This window comes from Oncorhynchus keta, chromosome 30 (genome assembly GCF_023373465.1).
Source record: "Oncorhynchus keta strain PuntledgeMale-10-30-2019 chromosome 30, Oket_V2, whole genome shotgun sequence".
In the NCBI taxonomy this organism is placed as follows: Eukaryota; Metazoa; Chordata; class Actinopteri; order Salmoniformes; family Salmonidae; genus Oncorhynchus; species Oncorhynchus keta.
The window spans coordinates 54,821,958-54,835,159 of record NC_068450.1 but is presented as its reverse complement, the minus strand read 5'-3'; the positions used below and the strand labels follow the sequence as shown (position 1 = coordinate 54,835,159).

The 13,202-nt window shown below is 45.3% G+C and overlaps 1 protein-coding gene across 3 annotated transcripts in view; it reads right to left on the bottom strand.

The window, feature by feature from the left end:
• LOC127914023 (transmembrane protein 198-B-like) overlaps positions 1–13,161 on the bottom strand; it is a 23,509-nt gene extending 10,348 nt beyond the window's left edge. The window contains exons 1-2 of one of the 3 annotated variants that reach the window (XM_052488595.1): positions 13,028–13,161; positions 12,739–12,841 (exon numbers count right to left, since the gene is read on the bottom strand). The gene's annotated coding sequence lies outside the window, so the exon portion shown is untranslated. Of the gene's footprint in view, positions 1–12,738 lie in introns of all 3 variants that reach the window. The other 2 variants (XM_052488594.1, XM_052488593.1) reach the window with 2 other exon arrangements.
• Positions 13,162–13,202: the final 41 nt, after the last annotated feature.

Below are 13,202 nucleotides of genomic sequence, written 5' to 3'. Positions count from 1 at the left end.
TAGGATGGTCAGTTTTACAAGGGTATGTTTGGCAGCATGAGTGAAGGGTGCTTTGTTGCGAAATAGGAAGCCAATTCTAAATTTAACTTTGGATTGGAGATGTTTGATATGGGTCTGGAAGGAGAGTTTACAGTCTAACCAGACACCTAAGTATTTGTAGTTGTCCACGTATTCTAAGTCAGAGCCGTCCAGAGTAGTGATGTTGGACAGGTGGGTAGGTGCAGGTAGCGATCGGTTGAAGAGCATGCATTTAGTTTTACTTGTATTTAAGAGCAATTGGAGGCCACGGAAGGAGAGTTGTATGGCATTGAAGCTTGCCTGGAGGGTTGTTAACACAGTGTCCAAAGAAGGGCCGGAAGTATACAGAATGGTGTCGTCTGCGTAGAGGTGGATCAGGGACTCACCATCTCAGCTGAACACCCGAGAGCGGGATGGAGCGCCACTAAGCTGTTCTAGCAGCAGATCCAGGGTTAGAATAGAGAGTTTCTATGTTCACAAGAGATCCTCTGTTAAAAAAAACACAGTTCAGTTGAAAACAGCTTGGCATTCTTCCACAGTAACACATTCCCACTTCCTGTCTATTGTCATGACGACAGGAGGATGTTTGGATTCCCGAGCATGTCCTTGTCCAAGTTGCTTGTCTGACCAATGGGATAGCTGCCTAAACCACCATAGCAACAGTCAGAGAGCCAATCAGTGCCAGTCTGGCTGCTCCTCTCTGTTGGTTAATATCTCCGTCCTCTCCTGTCTACTTGTTCACAGCCTTTCAGCTCTCTCCGTTTGACAAGTCCCCCCTCATGTCAGATGTAAAACAATGACTCAAGATACAGAACGCAACAAATAGTGGCCTTGCTGGATTATTTTGCCTCACACTCATCCAGTTGTGACAAAAGACTAGAGTGCGTGTGACAGTGTGAGCCCGAATCACACGGGGGAGATGTCCGTCAACGTCGTGGAGTTGGTGTGCGAGAGTAGCGAGCGTCCATTCACATGCGGAGCGTAGCGTATGCTAGCTCACAAACGTGAGGAGAGTTGTAGCTCGTAAACCCGAGCCGTTTATAAAAGAACTAGATATAAGTCTCGTTCTTTCCACATAACAGTATTCTCTCTTGAAATCCGAGCTCCCCAAGTTATCCAGCCGTAGACTGCCTAAGCTATATGCCAAGCTATGGTCGAAATCGACTGGTAGGCTGCAATTGTTTCACTGATATTGATAAACCTTAGCTTTCAGCCCGATACATTTTAAACGACATATTTAGTCTACTTAGCACAGGGAAGATCATAACAATTCCTCTTTCGTTATTTTTCTACAAACGACCCTTTCCATCTTTAGACCACATTTGATTCATTCGAAACCAAGGCTCATGGACTTTTGCTTGAACTTTATTAATCAAATCGGCTGCAAGTCGATGCCAAAACTAGAGGCTGGTGTGAAAGTGTGGAATAGTGTTAGATCCTAAATTTAGTCCCAGCCATTTAAACTCCATATGGAGTGTCTATACACTGGTGATTACCTGGACAGGGTGGAAACTGCAAACACACTCATTGAATGGCTTTCCACATATCTTTTTTAGAACAGAATCAATCAAAAACTGGCATTTTTCATGGTCAGGTCACAGGTTCAGGGCAAACTCAGGACCTAAGAATATCATATGATAGAGGGCAATGTGGTGTGGATAAAACCATGGTATTTATATACCGTAGGTGCTGTGAAGTGTAGCAGCCTATCCTGTGAGATGGGTGGAGTCTGTCCACTGCCCAGCAGCATCATGTTCTAGTCTAGCAGACATCCAGCTGGCCTGTGTGTGTGTGTGTGTGTGTGTGTGTGTCTGTGTCTGTGTCTGTGTGTGTGTGTGTACTGTCGATGACTTCCCCTCAGCCAGTGGGGCAACCAGAGCAGAAAGCTGTACTTGCGGACATCATCTCATCTGACAGATGCTCAAATCTACTCAGCCATATGTTAACAGACAGCATTAATATAGCTGCTGTGAACCCCTCTTATGTGGTGTCTGTTGGTGTGGACAAATGAGAGACTTCACTGAATGGACTGTGGGCTTTACAGGTCAACCTTGTCATAGGAAAATGACATAAGCACATGTGGAAAAAAGGCACGTTGACAACATTATACTGTACCTGCCTCCCACTTCTACTCACGAATGTTCAAAAGGCACAGTATGAATACATTTTGATTCCACTATTTTCTGACACATTTTTCATCATGAATCTTGTTCTGGAGGCAGCTCTGCAGAGTGGTCACTAGTAGGCACAGCCACAAAGTTATGAAATCTGATTTTAAACCCAACCCTAACCACACTGATAACCCTCATCTTAAATTAAGACCAAAAAGCTAATTTTAGTTTTCAGAAAGTGTATTGAACTGAATTGAGATTTATATATATATATGCTCCCTCTCTCTCTCTCAATTCAGTTCAATTCAAAGGGCTTTATTGGCATGGAAAACCAGTATAAGGGTTTGTGCTCAGGCTATAATCACCTCTAGACTGAGGGTTTGTGCTCCCTCTCTACTCATTCCAGGGTTTTACTTTATTTTTACTATTTTCTACATTGTAGAATAATAGTGAAGACACCAAAACTATGAAATAACACACGTGGAATAATGTAGTAACCAAAAAAAAGTGTTAAACAAATCAAAACACATTTTAGATTCTAGCCACTCTTTGCCTTGATGACAGCTTTGCACACTCTTGGCATTCTCTCAACCAGCTTTGTGAGGTAGTCACCTGGAATTTATTTAAATTAACAGGTGTGCCTTTTTTGAAAGTTAATTTGTGGAATTTATTTCCTTCTTGATGTGTTTGAGCCAATCAGTTGTGTTGTGACAAAGTAGGGGTGGTCTACAGAAGATAGGTATTCCGACGCAAAAAAACAGATATACAGTCACAAAAACCATCAAGCGCTGCGATGACACTGGCTCTCATGAGGACCGCCACAGGGAAGGAAGACCCAGTGATACCTCTGATGTAGAGGATACGTTCATTAGAGTTACTGGCCGGAGAAGTTGCAGCCCAAATAAATTCTTCAAGGTTCAAGTAACAGACACATCTCAACATCAACTGTTCAGAGAAGACAGCATGAATTAGGCCTTCATGGTCAAATTGCTGTAAAGGACACCACTACTAAAGGACACCAATAAGAAGAAGAGACTTGCTTGGGCAAAGAAACATGAGCAATGGACATTAGACCAGTGGAAATCTGCCCAAATGTAGATGTTTGGTTCCAACCACCGTGTTTTTGTGAGTCGCAGAGTAGGTGAATGGATGATCTCCGGATGTGTAGTTCCCACCATGAAGCATGGAGGAGGAGGGGTCATGGTGCTTTGCTGGTGACAATGTCCGTGATTCATTTAGACTTCAAGGCACACTTAACCAGCATAGACACAGCATTCTGCAGCGATACACCATCCCATCTGGTTTGTGCTTAGTGGGACTATCATTTGTTTTTCAACAGCACAATGACCAGGCTGTGTAAGGGCTATTTGACCAAGAAGGAGAGTGATGGAGTGCTGTATCAAACGACCTGGCCTCCACAATCACCCGACCTCAACCCAATGAGATGGTTTGGGATGAGTTGGACCAGAGAGTGAAGGAAAAGCAGCCAACAAGTGCTCAGCATATGTAGGAACTCCTTCAAGATCGTTGGAAAAGCATTCCAGGTGAAGTTGGTTGACAGAATGCCAAGAGTGTACAAAGTTGTCATCAAGGCAAAGGGTGGCTACTTTGAACAATCTAAAAATAGATTTATTTGTTTAACACTTTTTTAGTTACTACATGATCCCATATGTGTTATTTCATAGTTTTGATGTCCTTACTATTTTTCTGCAATGTAGAAAATAGTAAAAATAAAGAAAAACCCTGGAATGAGTAAGTGTCCAAACTTTTGACTGGTACTGTATATATAAATATGTATGTGTGTGTGTCTGTACAGAGGGATGACAGTGAAAGGGGTGGTATCTCTCAGTATAATAGCCCTGCCATTTCGGATTGATTCTAGTGGGGTGGGGAAGAGAGGGCAAAGAGAGGGGCTAGGAGGGACAGGAAGCCATGGCTTTAGTCAGCCCCAGATCATCTTGCTGAGTGCCTCAGCTCTTAGCAACATGGAGATGAATATGTTTGACTGTATGTGCGTGTGTCTGCTCATAAGCCTCATTCACGAACAGGACCAATCTCTATAGTACTCTCTGAGAGAGTTGCTCTTAGCTGCTTCTACACCTGCATTGCTTGCTGTTTGGGGTTTTAGGCTCTGGGTTTCTGTACATCGGCGGATGTAAAAAGGGGCTTTATGAATACATTTGATTGATTGACTGATGTGTGGCACCACAGTGTAGTGACTGACTATGTTTAGGATGGAAATGTCAGTGCTTCTGTATAAATGTCATCAAAGCCTTCAAAAAGAGGGCTGACTAACAATGGGGGTGAGAATTCTAACAAAGTCTTCCGTCAGTCATTTAGATACAACAATGATCAGTACTGAATGGTGTATGTGGGTGACTGTATTTCTGAGTCTGTGCCACAGTCGTCGTGACTGACGCCTAGCCAAAGCGTGTACCAAATAAGTAGCCCAGTGAATGACTGGAGATACGCTGACACACACACAGTCCGGATCCCCCCCCCACCCCACACTGCCCACTCAAGCCTCCTCCTCTTCCTGCAAAGCTGTTGTCGTGCTACAGCCTGGCAGTGCAGTCTGGAGGTGATGTGCTGACTGGTGACTCGCCACAACCCACCATACAGGGAACTGGACTCGCTCCAGTCTCCCCACACACAACCAGCAGGACATCGGCTGCATCCCAAATGGCACTCCATTCCCAATATACTGCACTTCTTTTGACCTGAACCCAGTGCACTAAATAGGGAATAGAGTGCCATTTAGTACGCAGACATAATATAATACTCATCCTCCTACGGCTCCACAGACACCTTTTGGTATATGTTTAAGAACAGTATGTACCTTGGTGTGTGTGTGTGTGGGGAGTGTATGTGTGTGTGTGTGTGTGTGTGTGTGTGTGTGTGTGTGTGTGTGTGTGTGTGTGTGTGTGTGGCTGCCTCCATTACTCCATTAGCAGATTGCACTAACCCATTTAGTCATCTCAGTGTTCTTGTCAATACAAACGTGTCACTACAGATGACAGTCTCTCTCTTTCTCACAATTACACAGTGTCGTGAGAAGAGCACCAGTGGACTAGTCACTGTGTATGATCATCCCACTGTGGTGAGTGGGCAACAGCAATAGCTGTGACACGTGTGATACCCAGCACAGGCTTGGCTTCCAATGCCAACCATATTTAACTTTTTATTTAAACTAGGCGAGTCAGTAATGAACACATTGTTATTTACAATGATGGCCTAACCCCCCGGCCAAACCCGGACGACGCTGGGCCAATTGTGCGCAGCCCTGTGGGACTCCCAATCACAGCCGGATGTGACACACGGGGGCTTTTGCACTGAGACGCAGTGTCTTAGGGAGCCATATAGCATAACTCTCATATGTACGACCCCGCATACACTCCATGTCCCTTTGTAGCATTTCCCAAGAACATGGGGTGAGAGCAGGAAGTGAATTACATGAATGAGACCTGAGACTACACAGAAGAAAAGAAAGGGTGAATAAGAGTGAAAAAGGAGAACAAGAAAAAGAAAGAAAAAAAGATAGAAGGCCAGATCTAACCAATGGGCTCCCCATTCCCCAGTGTATGCTTACATAACCACTTCATAATGTATTACTCACTGTGTTACTGCTGCTGTGGGCTTTAGTCTGTCGTTGCTACTAAATGTATTTTATAGACTTCATCAGATGTTTTCCCACTGTCTTACTGCTGCTGTGGGCTTTAGTCTGTCGCTGCTACTAAATGTCTTTTATAGACTTCATCAGATGTTTTCCCACTGTCTTACTGCTGCTGTGGGCTTTAGTCTGTCGCTGCTACTAAATGTCTTTTATAGACTTCATCAGATGTTTTCCCACTGTCTTACTGCTGCTGTGGGCTTTAGTCTGTCGCTGCTACTAAATGTCTTTTATAGACTTCATCAGATGTTTTCCCTCTGTCTTACTGCTGCTGTGGGATCTGGTCTGTCGCTGCTACTAAATGTCTTTTATAGACTTCATCAGATGTTTTCCCACTGTGTTACTGCTGCTGTGGGATCTGGTCTGTCACTGCTACTAAATGTCTTCATAGACTTCCTCAGATGTTTTCCCACTGTGTTACTGCTGCTGTGGGATCTGGTCTGTCGCTGCTACTAAATGTATTTTATAGACTTCCTCAGATGTTTTCCCACTGTGTTACTGCTGCTGTGGGATCTGGTCTGTCGCTGCTACTAAATGTATTTTATAGACTTCATCAGATGTTTTCCCACTGTGTTACTGCTGCTGTGGGATCTGGTCTGTCGCTGCTACTAAATGTCTTTTATAGACTTCATCAGATGTTTTCCCACTGTGTTACTGCTGCTGTGGGATCTGGTCTGTCACTGCTACTAAATGTCTTCATAGACTTCCTCAGATGTTTTCCCACTGTGTTACTGCTGCTGTGGGCTTTAGTCTGTCGCTGCTACTAAATGTCTTTTATAGACTTCCTCAGATGTTTTCCCACTGTGTTACTGCTGCTGTGGGCTTTAGTCTGTCGCTGCTACTAAATGTCTTTTATAGACTTCATCAGATGTTTTCCCACTGTGTTACTGCTGCTGTGGGATCTGGTCTGTCGCTGCTACTAAATGTCTTTTATAGACTTCATCAGATGTTTTCCCACTGTGTTACTGCTGCTGTGGGATCTGGTCTGTCGCTGCTACTAAATGTCTTTTATAGACTTCATCAGATGTTTTCCCACTGTGTTACTGCTGCTGTGGGCTTTAGTCTGTCACTGCTACTAAATGTCTTTTATAGACTTCCTCAGATGTTTTCCCACTGTCTTACTGCTGCTGTGGGATCTGGTCTGTCGCTGCTACTAAATGTCTTTTATAGACTTCATCAGATGTTTTCCCACTGTCTTACTGCTGCTGTGGGATCAGGTCTGTCGCTGCTACTAAATGTCTTCATAGGGTCGCCCAGATGTTCTCGCACTGTTTTGGAGCTAGGAGGACAATTAGTGTGCTTTTCAAAAAATACAATGAAGCAAGCGCACATTTTCTTCAGGAAATATACACTTTCACGTTCTATTTCTTCCATCGGGTGTAACTATATTTGCGTGTCCAATCCCACAGATACAAACTATGTTGCCGGTTACGTTCCTTTTTTTGCTTCCGATCTCCTCCTTCATCAACTTCATAATCAGTAGTCTGATCAAGTAAGATTGCATCATTCAATTCTCTCGTTTCCTCGGTCTCTCCCTTCCCCTAATCGGTAGCAACAGATATCTTTGGGTTCGCGGGTCTTATCTTTTGTTCTCTCCCCAATTGAATTAAGGGCACAACCTAGTGCAGCAGACACGAGGTTATGTAGAACATTTTGAGATCAATGAAGCCTGGCTGGTCCCAGATCTGTTTCTGCTCTTTTGCCAACTCATTATGGAATTGTTATGCCAAACATGTTTGGCATAACAATGACGCCAAAGGAGTTGGCAAGAGCAGAAACAGATCTGGGACCAACAGATTTAGATCGCACACTTCCGATCAGAGACACTTTCCGACGAAGAGCTACAAACTCGTGGAATTAGACACAAGGGTTTAGCGGCGATAACAGTGACAGTTATCAATCAATATAGCTGTTCAATTCAACCCTGAACCTCTAAAGCCGCCCGCACATGTCGATCAATATCCACCACTGATGTCTGACTGACTGTGGTCGCTGTGGAAACGCGACAGGCTGTGCCGCCGTGGTAAATAGGACAGCTGTGGTGGCAAGAAAGATCATTGGTGTGTATGTCAACACCATAGAGAGGGCACGGTGAGAGACAGTATCTCATGTGTTTCCCCCACACACAGTCCCGTAGGAGCCAGGCTGCTGTGTCGTGGCACCATAGGGACAATGAGAAACACTTGAGGGGGCAGTAGATAGTGATTCAACTAAAATGTCAAATTCTACCAGAGAAAGGAGACATGGTGTTCAGGCTCGTTGTTGGCCTATTTATTTGTCCTCCGGCTCTGGTTTTGATACTAGGCCCAGGCAGAGCTTCTCCGTGGAGGCCCAGGCAGAGTGGTGTGGACCTGGGTTAGACGAGGATGTCTGGCCTTGGGATCACCTGGTTAGTCGGTGGCCCAAAAGGTGGCACATAATGGGCAAAATACACTGCTCAAAAAAATAAAGGGAACACTTAAAACAACACAATGTAACTCCAAGTCAATCACACTTCTGTGAAATCAAACTGTCCAGCAACACTGACAATAAATTTCACATGCTGTTGTGCAAATGGAACAGACAACAGGTGGAAATTATAGGCATTTAGCAAGACACCACCAATAAAGGAGTGGTTCTGCAGGTGGGGACCACAGACCACTTCTCAGTTCCTATGCTTCCTGGCTGATGTTTTGGTCACTTTTGAATGCTGGCTGTGCTTTCACTCTAGTGGTAGCATGAGACGGAGTCTACAAAGTGGCTCAGGTAGTGCAGCTCATCCAGGATGGCACATCAATGCGAGCTGTGGCAAGAAGGTTTACTGTATCTGTCAGCGTAGTGTCCAGAGCATGGAGGCGCTACCAGGAGACAGGCCAGTACATCAGGAGACGTGGAGGAGGCCGTAGGAGGGCAACAACCCAGCAGCAGGACCGCTACCTCCGCGTTTTTGCAAGGAGGAGCAGGAGGAGCACTGCCAGAGCCCTGCAAAATGACCTCCAGCAGGCCACAAATGTGCATGTGTCTGCTCAAACGGTCAGAAACAGACTCCATGAGGGTGGTATGAGGGCCCAAAGTCCACAGGTGGGGGTTGTGCTTACACCAAGAGAACACCAAGTTTGGCAAATTCGCCACTGGCGCCCTGTGCTCTTCACAGATGAAATCAGGTTCACACTGAGCACATGTGACAGACGTGACAGTCTGGAGACGCCGTGGAGAACGTTCTGCTGCCTGCAACATCCTCCAGCATGACCGGTTTGGCGGTGGGTCAGTCATGGTGTGGGGTGGCATTTCTTTGGGGGGGGCCACACAGCCCTCTATGTGCTCGCCAGAGGTAGCCTGACTGCCATTAGGTACCGAGATGAGATCCTCAGACCCCTTGTGAGACCATATGCTGGTGTGGTTGGCCCTGGGTTCCTCCTAATGCAAGACAATGCTCGACCTCATGTGGCTGGAGTGTGAGACCATCCGCCACCTCATCAGGAGCATGCACAGGCGTTGTAAGGAGGTCATACAGGCAAGTGGAGGCCACACACACACACACACTACTGAACCTCATTTTGACTTGTTTAAATTAAGGACATTACATCAAAGTTGGATCAGCCTGTAGTGTGGTTTTCCACTTTAATTTTGAGTGTGACTCCAAATCCAGACCTCCATGGGTTCATGGGTTGATAAATTAGATTTTCATTGATAATTTGTGTGATTTTGTTGTCAGCACATTCAACTATGTAAAGAAAAAAGTATTGAATAAGAATATGTCATTCATTCAGATCTAGGATGTGTTATTTTAGTGTTCCCTTTATTTTTTTTGAGCAGTGTATATAGGATCCTACTTCAGTAAATCCTGCCTGGTATAGCAGATAATGGCATAGTGACAGCAACTGTCACGTAAACCCAACTGGCTCTCATCAATGGGTCAGCTAGCCCATCAGACTGTATGGACTAGAAATCTCTTCATTCTGCCCATAAAAGGGGGTGGTGGTGGTGGTGGTGGGGTGGATCCGGGGGCAGATAGAGAGAGCGATGGGTTTATCTATGAGAGCTTTGTGTGTCAGAGGACATGGCCATGAATGCCACCAATTGTTTCCCCCAGCAGACTGCGGAGGCTGCAGCTCCTACACTCTCTCTGGGATGGAGTTTCCTTTGGAGTCGTTAATGAACTGAACAGACGACTTAACGCATCTCTCAAAGAGACCCAGGCAGTCTGGTGGGAATCTAAGCGAGTTGAATTCCTTCTGTGTGTGGACCTAGAGGTGACTTGCAGTGGTTTTATTATTCACATAGAAGAGTCTCTCGCTCTACTGACTCTTCTAATTGAATCGACTCACCTGTATCTGTTCACGAGGCCAAATGATTAAGGTCCAGAAACAAGGGCTAGACCTTAGGCAGTTGTAGAACTAAATCCAGCATATTACTGTTTGTGCTCTTCATACTTATGATTCGGGTTAGTCCCAGTCTGTGTCAGTCTGGTGTGTGTGTGTGTGTGTGTGTGTGTGTGTGTGTGTGTGTGTGTGTGTGTGTGTTCTGAACGTAGACAGATAATGTGATTGGGACCTGCCATCTGTAGCCAGGGGGAAGGACAGCAGAGGACTGGATGAATGCTATTACAATTCCACCTCATTCACAGCCCTCGTGCATACACGCTACACCTCTCCTCAATTCGCCTCCCTTTCCCTTATTCGCTCTCTCCATCTCGGTCTGTATCCCACCACCTTTTATATTGCGTCTCCGGCCATCACTCCTTCGTACATGTGCATCCCATCCCCCCCCCATCTATTATCACGTCTCTACGTTCTCTCTGTTCTTCTTCCTCCATGTCCCTCGCCTCGAGTGTGAGCGCTGTTATTAGTCTTTACCTCGCGTCGTCATTGTTACATAACTGGGACAGTTGACCAACAAAGCCTCCAGTCTCCACACCGTCTTCAAGACTCTCCTGCAGTGTAGGCCCCTCGGTGTTCACGACACTTCCCCCTCACTGAACCTCTACGCCACTCTCTCCCTGTGCACCCCGAGAGAAGGAGTTCGATAAGATCCCAAAAACATCCCACCCTTGATCATTCAGGAACGGTATCTTGCGGCATGATGATTCAGCTCGCCACATCCTCATCCCTCTATACTCTCAAACGTGTGTTTCCTCTCCTCGTCTCTTCTCTTCTCTTCGCAATGGTTTGAAATGCATGACTGGATGATTTGTTCCTCGAATTCAGAGGCGATGATGGGAAGGGAATGAGAGGAAGTCGTGCACTTAAACTACTGGCAGCCTGACACTTAGCCATCATTCGACCACACACAGGAGGCAATAAAGGTATCTCTCACTCTCTCCGAATTAAGTCATTTCATTTAACGCAACAATCTAAAAAAAATATCTCAGCAGCTCATCAGGACATGGGATTAGAGCATCATAGCTACGCTCATCTCCATAATTAAAACAAATTCCTTAATCTCCATAAATCTGTGTACAAAAAGGTCACTCACAGAAATAGAGGTTTTCAGAATGTAAAACAAAAACACCTGTCTGATAAGCAATACGACATTCCTGTTTGTGTGCATGTCGAGGAAAGACTTTTGCTTTTCAAGTTCCTTAATTCAGGCTGCATTACTCACATATGACCCTGACCTCTAAACTAACACTGTCAAATAACAACACAGCAACGACCTCTGTCGTGAATCAATCAATCGTCTCCATGAACTCCCTCATCAATGGAGCTATCGTGAAATTCAATCAACATTAATGGAATAAATCCATGCAATTAGACTTGTTTTTGCTGTCAAAAGAACAATGCTTCCATTGGTCGATATGACAACACATGACAGTTAGGGTGCCAATAAAAGGTCACGATGAGGACAGACAGACAGCGCTAATTAGATGGTCACTCAGCCACAGTGTTTTGTTCCTATGTAGGTCTATTGACATTGACTGGTGCTGCCTGACCTGTTCTGAGAAGGGGTTGGAATTTCCAATTGGATCAGTGTCGGGGCAGGTTTGTTTTCAGGGCACGGCTGTACCACTGCTGCCATGGAAATCAATGGGCAAACGAGCCACTCAATCTCCTCCACTGACAAACACGTGTACTCACGCACACACACACCTTTCCACGTGTTATCATAGCCTGCGATTTCTCTGGAAGACTGATGTTCACACTAGGAGACAGAATCTACACGAAACATGAGAAATATGGAGAGAGATAGAAAGGAGATAGAAAGAGGGAGCGAGATCGGCTAAGAAAGAGCGAGAGATATGAAACGAGAGAGACACAGACGCCAGATTGATGTCAACAAGGCTCAAGATGCTGTCTGTTTGTTTTTCCTCTAGGATCATTCAAACCAGTGTGCACCACCAACAGGCTAAGGAAAACCTCACGACGTGAAGGCTGTGGGGCTGACAGATTGACTCCCTCACTAGAATAATAATAACACACAGACAGCCATACAGTGATATCAAGTATGTTAGGCGACAGAGCAGGTAGTATTATCTTCAACGTGTTTACCCCGTGACTCAATGACAACTGGACGCTTTCTTTCCACAACACACCAGTGAGAACTAACGACTTTGTTTCCCTGAGCTAATAGCCTAGGCGTTTTAGGCGTGTATTGTAATGTAACGGACAATGACCCCGTGATAGAAGCACCATTGACTGGAATGGAATCTTTGCACACTTGTGCTTTGTGGACAACATGGACAATGCAGGAATTAAATGATGATGGTATTGATGCTATAGTGCCGTCGGACTTGTAGAGGTCTGACCTAATTAATTAGACGTAAACAACTATTCCGTAGGATCAGATACTGCAACATATTTCATTTGAAATTAGCGACCGAACCAATTGCCATCGCAATTGCCATTGAGTAGCTAGTCAAGTGGGAAATGGTTCGGCCTGGGATGCCCGCGGCATTGAATGTCCACTCGAATGGTTCCTATGATGAACAAATTAAGAGGCGACCCGTCTGCGGCAACTCACCATCGAAAAGCCTCAGCATCTTACGAAGCACTGCCCCAACCATTCTGTCCGCATCTTGTCCAAAAACCACTCCTTCGGCGTCCCTCATTTTGATACTCACTCCCTGTGAATATGATAGACAAGTCAAAGCCCACAAGGGCGCGACCGATGATCCTAGCTTCTCCAGTTAATCCAACGTAGCCAGGCACACAAGGCAACTGTAGCCTAACTCAAAAATATACAGTGACTAGTCTACATTTATACAACATATACTATACTTGTATAGCATCATCTTAGAGATGTACCCTACATCTTCGTCCAATCCACATTCGAGGCTTTGCAGAGTGCCGACAAGAATAATAACGAGATACCAGAGGGTACGGAGGAGACATATCGCATCAATAGGCTCATGCCGGGGCATACCATTCTGGGGCATACCATTCTAGGGAAAAGTGCAGGGCTGGATGGATGAGGATAAGAGGGAG